Source organism: Lemur catta, chromosome 2 (assembly GCF_020740605.2).
Source record: "Lemur catta isolate mLemCat1 chromosome 2, mLemCat1.pri, whole genome shotgun sequence".
Classification (NCBI taxonomy): domain Eukaryota; kingdom Metazoa; phylum Chordata; class Mammalia; order Primates; family Lemuridae; genus Lemur; species Lemur catta.
In genome coordinates, this window is record NC_059129.1 from 83,806,086 (window position 1) to 83,820,842 (window position 14,757).

The 14,757-nt window shown below is 40.4% G+C and overlaps 1 protein-coding gene across 1 annotated transcript in view; it reads left to right on the forward strand.

Annotated features, from left to right (window-relative positions):
* Positions 1–12,776: 12,776 nt before the first annotated feature.
* The window catches only part of HTR1E (5-hydroxytryptamine receptor 1E), a 68,952-nt gene continuing 66,971 nt past the window's right edge, over positions 12,777–14,757 (forward strand). Inside the window, exon 1 of the mRNA XM_045542273.1 lies at positions 12,777–13,045. The gene's annotated coding sequence lies outside the window, so the exon portion shown is untranslated. The remainder of the gene's footprint in view (positions 13,046–14,757) is intronic.

Sequence of the window (14,757 nt, forward strand, 5' to 3'; positions counted from 1 at the left end):
GAAATTCCCATACTGTTTTCCATAGAGATTGTACTAATTTGCAGTCCCAATAGTGTAACACATTCCCTTTTCTCTGCATTCTCACCAACATCAGTTTTGTGCATGGTTTTTTGGGGGGGGTTTTTTTGTTTTGTTTTTTTACTTTTTAATAATAGCCATTCTGACTGGTATAAGATGATATTTCATTGTGGTATCAATTTGCATTCCTCTAATGATTAGTGATGTTGGGCACCTTTCCCTATGCTTGTCAGCCATTTGTATGTCTTCAAAAAAGAAATGCATAAGATCATCTTTAACTTCATGCTAATTTTAAAATATTTTTATTTGCATTACAAAAATGATTACTTTAATTCCTAGACAAATTATAAAAGTTTATAACTCTGTGCAACTGGTGCAAAAATCAAAAAAGAGTTGGACTACTCCACTCTTCTAGACTACTAGGACTACTCTGACATGTCCTACTAAACAATTGATTAGATCACTTTGATACTTTTTAAAGACCTTTGTTTCTTGCTATCACCAATTTTTTTATTTCCCTTTTGTAAATTTTAGAATAGTAGTAAGAAAGGAACAAAGTAATGTGAAAACAGTAATAAAGAAAAGCTAGAAAACACTGTGTATATGTGTGTGTATATGTATGTGTGTCTTACTGTCATTGCTGCTGACAATCTCACTTGTTGACAATGAGACTGCCTTTGTAGACCACCGCTATAGGCTGAATTGTGTGCCCCACAAAATTATTTGACCTCTATTTGACTGTATTGGAGATAGGACATTTAAGGAGGTGATTGAGGTTAAATGAGGCCATAAAGATGGAGCCCTGTTCCAATAGAACTAGTATCCTCATAAAAGAGAAAGAAACAGCAGCACAACACGCGCGCTCTCGCTTGCTCTCTCTCTCTCTCTCTCTCTCTCTGTCTCTGACACAAAGAGAGCCCTCAGCATAAACTGAACCCTGCTGGAACCTTAATCTTGCACTTTCCAGCCTACAGAACTGTGAGAGAATAAATTTCTTCTGTTTAAGCTGCTCAGTCTATAGTATTTTGTTATGGCAGCCAGAGCAGACTGAGATAACCACTGAATGTCTGCTAGGGTAAAAGAAGGGCTGCATGATACGAACAGTTTGAGAATAGTTTTGTTTTCTTCACATTCCCCAGACAATTCTGATGCCCAGCCAGGTTGAGAAACCACTGTTCCAGGGTATCTAGAAATAATGGAGGGCAATGAATGAAACCCCCTCCTCCTCCCAAAGCTGCCTATCCCCTGGCTCATCCCTTTTCCTACCAGTAAAACGAGTTTAAGTTAATCAGACTGTACGAATGGAATCAATGTGTGCAAATTTTCCATTGAAAAACAAGAAACTCCCCACTTTCCAGTTTGATAATCAGATAAGATACAAAAGAGCAAGACAAAACCCCTAGGAAGTTGCTGCATCAATTCTGTCATCTCTACAGGTCTGTAACAGATCTTTAGGTACTTGTTTTCAAAATATCTTTATGGATTAGTCTTTACTTTCTTTTCACCTCCACATTTGAAAACCATAGTTTTCATGAATAATTCAAATCTGTGAATAGTCCTATCCTTGATAAGAAAAGAATATGGAGAGGTCAAAACCAAGCCTGAATTTGTGCCTCTGGAGCCTGGATGTAAAGCAACAGCTTGAGGAAGCTGTGATGCAGGTGGAGCCTGGCGGTGGGGGAAAGACGGCTCCACAGGCTTTGCCCCCAACAGCCCCAGAGTCCCCTCCACCAGGCAACGAGACCCAAGGGTCAAGCGTGAACCACCTCCCAAAGGAAGGGCCGTTTAAACTCTAACCCTAGGGACTTCTTCACAAGGTGAGACAGAAGGAGGGAGTTGCAAATTCACTGAGAGAAAAGCAAAATACTGCAGCATTCCACAGTTAGCACTGCAATTATGACATTTGAAGTCCCTCGGACTGAAATTTTGAGAAAAGCTCTCATGAGAAACTCACTTGACCCATTTTCCTTCTAAGGACTCACTTTGGAAAGTATTTGTTGATAATAGTTTCCAAAACTTGATGTAGCTAAATTTAAAAACCTTTTTTTTAAACATCAACGCTTTCTGGAAAGATTACGGCCAATTCCCTTTGTACAGACACATGATACAAGTGGAATCTAAAAATCTTCATAGTTGTTTCCCCACAAACCTATTGTAAGGATTAAATAAGCTAATACATATAACATGTTTAGAGCAGTGCTGCAAACAGTAGGAGTCCAATAAATGTAAGCTTCTACTATCATCCTTACTGTCGCTATAAAATAACAACCTGCCTTGACTTCTTCCCATGATTCATGAGGTTCAATTAAAATAATGTATGTCAAAGTGATATGTAAATTACAAAGTGCTATTTAAACTTAAGAAATTATACAAATGTTCAGCAGCTGGTGAACGGATATAAAAAAATGTGGTATATTCATACAGTGAAAAATAATTCAGCAATTGAAAGGACAGAACTACTGGTACATAGTACATACGAATGAATTCAAAGACATTTTGCTAAGTAAAAAAAGCCAGATGCAAAGGACTGCATATTTATATGAAATGCCTAGAAAAGACCAGTTTACAAAGATAGAAAGCATACCAGTGGTTGCCTAGGACCGGTGTTAGGAGCAGAGATTGACCAAAAAAGGGCATGAGAAAACTTTTCAGGATAATGTAGATGTTCTATAACTAGATTGTGATGACGGCTGCACAGCTCTAGAAATTTATTAAAATCACTGTATACTCACAATAGGTGAATTTTATGTTATATAAATTATACTCCAATAAAGCTATTAAAATAAATAAGTATATAAATAAATAACAATGTTATCATCACCTAACATGTTATTTTGAAACCCTGTTTCTTCCTAAAAAAAATGATTTGGAAATGCTGAATTTTGTGAAGACAGTGACAGAGCTTTGAAAATTTTAAATTTCTACACAAACTAATAATATCATTAATAAAAAATAAGTAATAAATACATTTTAAGGAACTCTGTGATTAGCCCACCCCACATCTATCCACCCTGCCAGATACTCCTAGGTCAGGAAACCCCTGCTTTAGTGACCCTGAGTCCTTCCTTCTCCACACACACAGCTCACTCATTCCCATAACCCCTGAGGCTCTATCAGCCCATCACTGGGACACACTAGAATGGGATGGAAAAGAGCCACTCCCAGGTTCAAACCTCAGTTCAGCCACATACTACCTTTGTGACCTTAAGCAAAGTATTTACCTCTGAGCTCCTCCCTTTCTTTGTCTATAAAATGGGCATGATAATGTCAATCTCCTAAACCTGTTTTGATTGTGATGACCAAATATAACATACATAAAGCACCTAGTATCTACTCAACATGGTTTTTCTCCTGTGGAGGGGAAAAATACTCTACCATTTTTGTTAATATTTTAATATTTATAGTGTATCAAATGTGTTGGGGAAGCTCAAAAGAAATGGAATTTTAAATGATTTTCCAACACAAGCCAAGTCCAACAGACAGCAGGTGTTTCTCAGTGGCTTTGGCAAGAAAGTGCACTGCATGTGGTCCTTACAGCTTCTAAACTACAGGGCCTAAGCAGGCAGGCCAATGGGAGCAGGGTCTTGGCAATGCCAATGTCTCCTTTTACATACAAACAGGAAAAGATTCCAAGACCAGAAAAAAGAATGGGGCATCTTCCTCTCTCATGCAGATCACTTACAGAAAGCCATCAAGGATTAAGGATCAAAGGGACATTTTCCTTTCTCTGAGTTGTAAATAGCCTTGGGTTAGTAATAAATTGAAGAGAAAAGATTTAAGGGCAAGCAAGGTCCAAAAAGAAAAATTAAAAATATCTTAAAGAACAACAAAGCTCCAGGAGATAAATAAAAGAATATTCTAGGAGTAAGCATGCTGATGTACAAATGCAGTTTGAGGAGCTAGCCAGTAAAATGCACATAAAAGCCAATCCCTAGTGATCCCAAAAAAATGTTATCTTCAGCTCCAGCTACTGATCAGACACTATGCTAGATGGCCTACAGCATCCTCAAATTTACAAGGTCCAAAATTTAACTCTAGTACTTCCTCTATCCAGTTGTCTAAATCAGAAATTATACTTAACCCTTTTCAAGGTCTCGCTACCATTACTTTACTGCAGCTTTCCATCATTTCATGGATAAAAGAATAAACAAAAGAATAGCTAAAGAATAATACTTAAGAGCCAATTTGTTTAAAAAAATGGCTTAAAATTGTAATTGGAAATTTCTGATTCTATAAATATTTATTAAGCACCTGCTATATACTAAGCATACTGCCCAGTAGTAAAGCGTATAGTATAGTGAAGCGCACTGAAGTGTGTGAACGGAGGGGAAAGTGAGAGGTGATGACAAACAGGTATGTTAAGGCTGGGAGTAATCAGGAAAGAGGAAACTCCACAATGAGGTTCCCAAAAAGGGAGGTGATACGGATAGCATAAAAGGAACAGTATTTTCTACCTTGCCATCCTAGGGAGACAAGGGAAGCCAACACAAGCTACACTGGAGCTTTGGAGGAATAAGCTTTGAGAACTATATAAAGAAACAAAAGATTCTGGTGTGTTTTGCCTTGAGATCATGATGAATATGATTAAAACTCTATGGCTCTGTATGCCAAGAAAGGAGAGAAAATTACTAATCCAAATGTCCTTAAACACTAAGCCCAATGTGTAAAAGTCCTTGCTTATCCAAGGAGAATATACACCTAAATGTGTCCCTTTTGTTGCTTTGAATTGTTTACATTTAACTATTTAATCTCTTTGGAATTTATTTTGGTTTATAATATGATATGAGGATTTCAAAATTTTTTTATCCACTAGTTGGTCAATGTTCTCAATATTTTTATTTAGTATTTTTTAGTGATTTGTGATAGCTTACTATCATGTGCTAAATTCATATATATTCTAGACCTCTGTGCTATCTTGTCTATTCTTTTTAACTGTATTTTTCTATATTTTTATGGTGGTATTCCCTTTTAAAAATTATTTTAGTCTTATAATAGGTTATACTACTTCACCTAAGACAATTATCCTCCAGTAAGTTTCTTTTCCAAAGTCTTCTTTGCATTTCTACTAAGTTTATAATTTCAGATAAACATTGGGATCATCTGTTTAATCCTTCCCATTTAAAAAAAAAAAAAGAATATTTCTGTCTTCCTATCCAGGTATATCTCCATTTACTCAAGTTTGCTTTTTATCCATTAATAACATTGGCAGGGTTTGCACAATTTTTGGTATTAGAGGTTCTAAGTGTAAACAGCAATATCTAAAGAGCACTTAAAGAAAGAAAAGTCAGGGAAAGTAATTTAGACATAATTGTACAAGAGACAGAAATACCAGCAGAGATGCATTCTCAAAGCCAAGGGTAGAGAATGCTTAAAGAAGACTTGTCAATAATGCTAAAACTGATAAAGGGGACAAGAACTGAAAATTGGCCTCTGAATGTGGTAATTACAAAGTCATCGATGGTTTTCCCAAGGGAAATATTGGTAGCATAATGAAATCAGAAGTCATATCCAGTTTATTGAGGAATGAATTGGAATTGAGGAAGAAGAAATGCTGAGCATGAATTATTTTTCTTTTCATGATATTAATGGTAAATAGAAGTAAAGATAATACAGATAAGAGACAGATTCAAGGAAAAAGGAGAGAAGTACATGGAATATTTAGGCTAAAGAATCTATATGCAGACTGAAAGAAAGGAGACAGAAACCAGAGGCACAGAAATTGAAAATAATTTTTTAAGAAATGAGTCATCCCCTTAGACACTAAAGAAAAAGGAAAAGATCATAAGAATAGCTAACATCAATCACTTACTATGTGCTAGCCACTATGCCATGCACTTTAATGCATTATCCCATGTGAGAAACCCTCATACCAGCCTTACAAGTATGTTTTTATCCCTATTCTAGAGATGTGGAAACTAAGACAAATGTAAAATAGGAAGTTGACCCAATGTCACTCTGCTATAAGTTGTGGAGCTGGAATCTGAACCATGAAATTTGATGACCAGCCTACATATTGTCAAGTACAACAGTGAAAGAAAGGAGGGAGCTGCCATAACATGAATGAATCACCTTCTAAATCACCAAAGGCCACCTATAAACACATAACAAGGACTGCCAGCTTTGACTAACACTCAGGAGTAGCAGATGCAAATGGGTTCTTCGTTATGAGGATGTCTATGCACGACTATGTGAGTCATTTTTATAGCCAGCCACCCTCTTTCTCTTACCAGGTTCTAAAACTCAACCTGCACACTGCTTGGTTTTTGTGCCTTCATAATTTCCACTTGTAAGTTATTTACTTAATTTTAATATTTACAGGAGCACAAGAACATAATTGTTTAGCACATATAGTCAGAGCATGTGTCTTCTGGCCTGTCCATCTGAAGAGGATCAGGCTGGTGAGTCACCAGATGCACACACATGCCACCTAGGGATAAACTCCCACAACCACAGAGAAGCAGGCTCCTGGGGGCAGGGAGACAGAAAGAGGAGCCCTACACTGAGAGAGCCTATATACTCTACAGATATTTCCTGATTGAACTGAGCCCCAATTCCTCCACACAGGCTTCTCTGCTCCTTCAGCTCCTTCATGTAGTAATTCATGTCAGTGCCTTCCCCTACCTTGGGCTTTGAGCTCCCTGAGGGCAGGGACCAGGTCCTACGTATCTCTTTTCAACTTCCAAGTTGGAGGTGTTCAAGAAATAGTTATTGAAAATGTATCCACTATTTCTACCCCTCAGTGAATGCGCTGCTTCTCATGATTACTTTTGATGAAAAAGTGTGTTGAAATGAGCCACTGTCAAGACCACTAGAGCTTGAGGTTTTGTTCCACTGAGTCTGCCTTACTTGTTTCCTTATGGGAACAAATACATGTGTCAACCTGGAGGAAGAGCCGGTCTGTGATCAGAAGGTGGAGCTTTCTCTTAGTGCAAGGCCAACTTGCCAACTGTTCCCTGTACAATTTTGACCCAGATGACATATTCTAATCAATTAAGCTAATCAGCCTATGTTCATTATTTTGCTCCCTGTATCCTGAGGTTGGTGAACCCAGTTAGCCAATAGAATAAACAAATAAATGTTTAAAGTAAAAATATCTTCATTCAAAAGCAGTGCCAGAATCCCCAGCAAAATATTAATGACATTCTTCACAGAAATAGAAAAAATAATTCTAAAATTTACATGGAACCACAAAAGAATAGCCAAAGCCATCCTGAGCAAAAGAACAAAACTGGAGGAATCACATTACCTGACTTCAAATTATACTACAGAGCTGTAGTAACCCAAACATCATGGCACTGGCATAAAACACAGACATGTAGACCTACAGAACAGAATAGAGAACCCTGAAGTAAATCCACACATCTACAGTGAACTTTCTTTGACAAAGTTGCCAAGAACATACAGTAGGGAAAGGATAGTCTCTTCAATAAATGGTGCTGAGAAAACTGGATATCCATATGCAGAAGAATTTAAACTAGATTCTTATCTCTTGCCATATTAAAAAAATCAAATAAAAATGGAGTAAAGTCTTAAATCTAGGACCTGAAACTATGAAACTACTAAAAGAAAACATTGGGCAAATACTTCAGGACATTGGTCTGGGCAAGGATTTCTTGAGTAATACCTGCAAAGTACAGGCAACCAAAGCAAAATGGGACAAATGGGAAAACATCAAGCTAAAAAGCTTCTGCACAAATAGAAGGAAAAAGTTCTAGTGTTCAATAATGCCATAGGGCAACTATGGTTAACAATAATTTATTATATTTCAGAATAGCTAGAAGTTTTCAAATGTTTCCCAACATAAAGCAATGATAACTGTTTCAGGTGAATCATGTCCCAATTACCCTGATTTGATCATTATATGTTATAAACTTGTATCAAAATATAACATGTACTCCATGAATATGTACAATTACTCTGTATCAATAATAAATTAAAAAAAGAATTGTAATGATCATTTTAAAATTTGTTATATTTATTAAGTTACATACATTTTAAAAATATGAAATATATTGATTATAAAATTAAAAAAAAAAAAGCTTCTGCACAGCAAAGGAAACAAACAACAAAGTGAACAGACAGCCCAAAGAATGGAAGAAAATATTTTCAAACTACCCATCTGACAAGGGATTAATAGCAAGAATATATAAGGAACTCCAAAACTCAACAGGAAAAAAATCAAATAATACGATTAAAAATGGGCAAAATATCTGAATAGACATTTCTTAAAAGAAAACATACAAATTACAAAAAAATGCTCAGCATCATTAGTCATCAGAGAAATGCAAATCAATACTACAATGAAATACCATCTCACTTCAGTTAAAATGGCTTTTATCCTAAAGATAGGCAATGACAAATGCTGGCAAGAATGTGGAGAAAGCAAAACCCTTGGGCACTGTAGATAGGAATGTAAATTGGTGCAACCACCACAAAGAACAGTATGGAGGTTCCTCAAAAAACTAAAAAATAGAACTACCTTATGATACAGCAATCCCACTGCTAGGTAAATATCCAAAACAAAAGGTATATCAAAAAGATATCTGCACTCCCATGTTTATTGCCGTTCTATTCACAATAGCCAAGATTTGGAATCAACCTAAGTGTCCATCAACGGATGAATGAATAAAGAAATGGTGGTACATATACACAATGGAGTATTATTCCACCATAACAAAGAATGAAATCCTGCCATTTGCAACAATATGGATGGAACTGGAGAAAATTATGTTAAGTGAAATAAGGCAAGCACAGAAAGACAAATCTTGCAAGTTTTCACTCACATGTGGGAGCTAAATATTAAAACAATTGATGTCATGGGGATAGACAGTAGAATGATAGATACTAGAGGCTGAGAAGGGCAGTGGAGAGTGGAGAGTAGAGTGGGGAGGGTTAATGGGCACAAAAATATAGTTATATAGAATGAACAATATTTGTTAGCACAACCAAATGACTATAATCAACAATAAATTGGGGTATACTTTAAAAGAACTAAAAGAGTGGAAATGGAATGTTCCTAAGACAAAGAAATGATAAATGCTTGATGTAATTACCTCGATTACCTTGATTTAATTAATATACATTATATGCCTGTATCAAAACATCACATGTACCCTATAAATATATACAACTATTACATACCCATAATAATGAAAAAATTTAAATTTTTTCAAAATAAAAGCAGTGCTGGAAACTGTTGTCAGTTGTATAATCTGTTCACAATATTTTGTCACTCTCAGACCCAGCTCTACAGAGCTCCTCCCTAGGAATTCCTCTCAGTGGAGGAAGCCTGCTTTTTATTGAGTTGACATTAGGCTCAGCCATAAGACTTGGTTTAGCCAGTGGAACGCGAGCAGAGTGGTTTATCCTATAATTAAGAAGAAACTTTAAGAAACATTGTGCTGTTTCTCCCTTTCTCTTCCTTCTACCCTGAGAACAGCCTGGCTCCATCAGCCTGGGTGCCAGAATAAACATGTGGAGTGGAGCTGCAGCCAATCCATAGCTAATATGTACTGTGGGTGAGACAGGAACCTTTACTATAGAAGCCATTGAGATTGGGGGTTGTTCTTGGTTACCACAGCATAACTTACCGAAAGCTGATACATGGAGAAACTACTTGTAGACATTCCATACTCCTCCTCTGGACTTTTGTCACACCACAGACATAGAATGTAATATAAAGCTCAGTCTTTGAAATCAACAGTGGAATGGGATAAGAACTATGTCATAGGGTTGTGGAAATTACTTGGTGGGATAATGTATGAAGAGCTCAATAAATGTGAGCTACTTCCCCATCAGAACTCCTTCCCCTCCCACTTTATTCCCACTTCCATGGTGGAGGTAAGAAACTACAAACAATGTCAACCAGGATCATGACTCTTCTCCGCACTGGTATGATAAATAAGTCATATATAGTCCCTGCCTCTTGAAACTTTCCCAGCTTCTAGCAGGAAAATGTAGCATATGCATGTTTGCTTCCTCATATATTAAAGTGAGGTTCCAGCAGCCAAGTGGAAAATTAACAAATGTAATTAGAATTGTCTTGGGGATGGAGTGATCATCATTCTTCCCACTACCAACCACCCCTCCTCTTATACACACACTACTGCCACCACCAGCCCTGGCTCCTTCTCCCTGATCCTAGCGGCTGGATTAGATTGCCCTCTGTCCTCCCAAAGCACCCAGTACTTCCCTCTTCTGCCAACTATTACTCTGGAATGGATTTACTAGTTTATGAATCAGTCTTTCCACTGGACTATGAAAGAATAAACTGTACCTTCTTTATTTTATTCTTAGAAGATGGCTCATGCCTGGAACATGAAAGGTGTTTATCAACATTTTTTGAATGAATGAGTGGATTTGATAAATTAATTTCTTCATAATTACTTTTGAGTTCCCACTGCAAGTTGATGAATTTGTTGTGCCAAGTGCCCAGAGCTCCACTTAATCCTTATAGATAGTTTTTTAACTGAAAAGGAATTCTCCATTATGAAATGCAGATGTGATTTACATATAGCTGCAATCTTAAAGCACTATAGAGCCTATTGGAAATTCAAGTGAATAATCCACAAATTGAATTATTACCTCTTGATTAAGAAAGCGTTGACTTTTATTAAAACTAGTGAAATATATCCCAGAAGTTAATTAATAGCTTGAGCATAACCAGGAACCTCATGAAGCTGAAATCTGCCAAAACAGGGGTATTCTGACCTAAGTTCAGGATAGTTTCAACTGTATATTTTCATAGTTGCTTACATTGTAATAATCAAAGAACAGGTGAGCCAATTAAAAAAAAAAATTTAAAAAGAACAAAATGAACTCAAATTTCCTTTACCTTTCAGAAGAACTCTAAAATTGCCAGAGTAGGACAAAGTCCTTACTGACTCTTTTGGGTGTCTAAAAAAACTTCAGTCCTGTAACATTCTTTTTAAAAATGAGGAATGATTCTTGTTGTTTATTTTTACGTAACACCTTTATCATCAAATACATGTCAAGATGTCTACTTAAGCCTATTCTCTTAGTTTAGTGGAGTTAACAGTGGCAAATCACAATTCAAGACTGTAGTTTACCAACCTTCCTTTCTCTTGTTCAGCGAACTTCCTCTCACACCCATCGCTCAGCCTTGCTGGTCTTAAGAGGCACTCCAGAAGGCAAGAAGTGCACACAGGCTTGCTTTTTGAATTGAAGAGAACTTCATTTGGTTTAGAGTTGCCAGACTGAAAAAAAAAAAAAAAATTAAAAATGCTTTCTCAAGTCAGCCAAAAGGCCACAAACAAGAAAGGCAAATGTGAGGCAGGCGTTTGGGGAGCTACGCAGGTTGTCTGCATGGGTTCCAAGTCCTTTCAAGTCTAAGATCGTGTATCAGTCTGTCTACAGATCAGATTGTCTCCATAAGATTTTTTTTTTTTTTTTTTTTTTTTTTTTTGAGACCGAGTCTCACTTTGTTGCCTGGGCTAGAGTGAGTGCCGTGGCGTCAGCCTCGCTCACAGCAACCTCAAACTCCTGGGCTCAAGCGATCCTTCTGCCTCAGCCTCCCTAGTAGCTGGGACTACAGGCATGCGCCACCATGCCCGGCTAATTTTTTCTATATATTTTTAGTTGTCCAGCTAATTTCCTTTCTATTTTTTTAGTAGAGACGGGGTCTCGCTCTTGCTCAGGCTGGTCTCGAACTCCTGAGTTCAAACGATCCTCCCGCCTCGGCCTCCCAGAGTGCTAGATTACAGGCCTGAGCCACCGCGCCCGGCCTCCATAAGATTTTCTAGTTCATTTTACAGCTAGTTCAAATAATGTGATTTTTTTTCCCACAGTGTCAGGGACTCAATCTACGTAAACCTTCAGGGTTTCAGAATCGCCCAAGTTCTCCACAGGAAGTAACCAACCAGCCCTAAGGAATCGTCCTTCGGCAGTGCCAGGTTTCTGCAAAGTCCCCCCCAGCTGACCCTCTCGGGCCTGGCGCAGAACGGCAGACAGAATAGCTCCCGGACCGCTAGGAGGTGCGCAAAGCCCTCTGCCAACCTGAAACGGCCCCTCGAGGAGAGTCACCTCCAGAAAAACGGGCAGGGCCGCTTCAGCGGTTCTTTCAGCGCCAACCACCCCACCCCTACCCCATCTCCTTTTCTTCTCAGCTTTCCCCACCTCTCTGCCCCCGTTCCGCCCCAATTTTCCTTCACTTCTCCCTCGCCTCTTTCTCCTCATTCCTCTCCTTAACGCGCCCTGCGGATATTCACTCTAATTTTCCCCTTGAGGAAAACTGGGGGTTTGCCTGGAGGAGCCGCTGAGAGAAAGCGTCCGAACCCACCAGCTACTCGCTCTCCTCTCCTGCCCCGGCTCAGGCTCGCCACAGAAGAGGGGACCGGGGTCTGCCTCTCGTATCACTTGTCCCCTTCTCCGCCTGGGCCGCGGCCTGCACCGGGCTCTGGAGGTGGGTCAGTTCTCCACACCTCCAGCCCCATAGGCCCGGTTTATTTATAACGTGGACAGCGCTGCCCTCTAGTGTTTGCAACGGGGAGCCCTCCGGGCGCCATCAGCTCCAGAATTGCTTTCACGGGTTAAGCCAGACCGGGAGTACCTCGGTGCTCCGACCCCCAGTTCCCCTCCACACCACCACCTGCCTTGCACCCCGGCTCATCGTTTCACCCCAGCCACCCCCTTCTCCGTTCGGTGGCGTCCCAGGTGGCTGCACCCTGCGCGGCTGCCTTCACAGACTGCCCCTGCTCCCGCTCCTCCTCTTCCGCGCTCTCCCTCTCGCCTGCTCTCCTAGTCCCGGCGCCCAGACGCGGCGAAGCGCGGCGCCCGCCACCCGCGCTGCCCGGCTCCGTCTCGCCGCCGCCCGGGGGCACTGGCGCGGGCAAGGACGCCGGAGGGGACTGCGCCTCTGGGTTCGGCGTACCTCGGACCCCGGTGTTGCGAGCAGCGGTGTTTTGAGAAAGCTCGGGAGAAAAAGGAGCGGGTTCCGAGTGAGACTTCTGGAGCCAGCGGGACACCTCAGCTCGCCGCGTGCGACTCGGCTGCACGCACCGTCCACAAGGTGAGGGGCGCACACCTCCCGGGGGCGGCCTCGGCTTCCCCTCTCAGCCCCACCAGGGCCAGGGGCTCAGGCTCCGGCTGGGAGATTTTTGCCACCTTTGAGGCGCAAAGACGGCGGGAGTTGGGGCTCAGGGTGGCGGGAGGGAGACTGTGAAGGTCGCCCCCTGGACTTCTTAGTACGGAGCGCATTTCTTGTTCCCACCGTCCCCTAAATGCGTGCACCTGAGAGTCGACATGGTGTATAACTGTGATTTAAGCATTTTATCCTGCTTCCTTGCAAAAGGATTTGAGGCAGCTTAAAAATTAAACGAATGTGAAAGGGGTGATAGGAGGGAAAAAACTTGGGGAGAAATCACGCGGAGATGGCGTGCTCCGGGGACCGCGGGTGGACGAGGTGATTTCAAAGCCAACACTGACTGAATACCTTCCATTAGAAAGGACTGCGCCGTTGCTGCAAGCCCTTAGAAAATAATGATGTGCTCAGTCCTGATAAACAAAATGCCCAGGTGGGGAGGCGATGGGACTGACACAATTTCTTAAATTACAAAATAAAGCTTGGAAAGTGCAAGTTAAGATGGGAAGTTTAGTCTTAAGCTATTTCCACCCTATACTACAAGATGAGGCGCTGCCCCCTATATCATGAAAATGAAAGGGAATTGAGGCTAAGGGAAGTGGTTCTAGCTCCTATCACAAGATCATACGTGGTTTTGCATTGTCAAAATATGTGTACTTTGGTACGTTTCTGCCTGTGTCCAGTTTTGTAAAGGACCTTGCATTCCACCCGACACTGCTTGCTTGTCCTTGAATAAGAAGGATGAGGCAGAGGGTGCCAGCATCCCAGGGTGCTTCTTCCTAACCTTTCTGATTGTCCTTCCCTGCCTCCTGCACCGATCTCAGAGAGGGAGGGGCTACAGGAAGAAATATGGTCAAGGATTGGGGGAGCAGTGTCTTTTCCCAAATAATTCAGGCTCTTTTTACTATTCTTACACTTTCCCCCTGAGCTCTAATCTGTATGTACTCCTAGTCTGAACTTGACATTGCTCCAGAATATATATTTTTCACAGTTTCACATTCAGACATAATGTGCATAACCTTAGACACCCAGGGTGGTCTTACGAGTCAAGGGCTTCCCTGACTTAACATTGCACATGAGGGACAAACCAGGTCCCTGAGTCTGGTTCCCTGCACAGCCTCTTTCATGGGGAGCATATTTGAAATACCTCTGAAATGCAAGGAGGAGATTATGAGCCAGCCTTTCTTCTCTTACTGGTGCAGTTGTTTTCCTGCTGAATTAAGTGAGATGACCCTGTCTTCAACAAATGAGTAAGTGGAGGTGTTTCAGGCCCACTTAGCAAATGCACAAAATATGCCTGCCCGCCTTTTCCCTCCCTTCAGAACTTTAGCCTCCAGCCCACGGAGCTGTAATGATAAAGCAAACCTCCTAAGTGGGATTCAACTCAGCTTCTGTATCCTGTTTAAAACAAAGTATGTTGCTTATTTCTAAAATTGCATAGCACCTCACAACTAACCATTTTACTGCATCGAGATGGGAGAAGTACTTCTGCCCAGGTATTTCATCACTAAGAAAGCTCTATAGAGAAACTCACTCAAATCCTGATTCATCCTTGTTGATAGAACTTAACTGTTATGTCATCATCACCTGATATGGGCTGCAGAAGCTCCAAGAATTGCTACAGATCTCTGTATAAATTG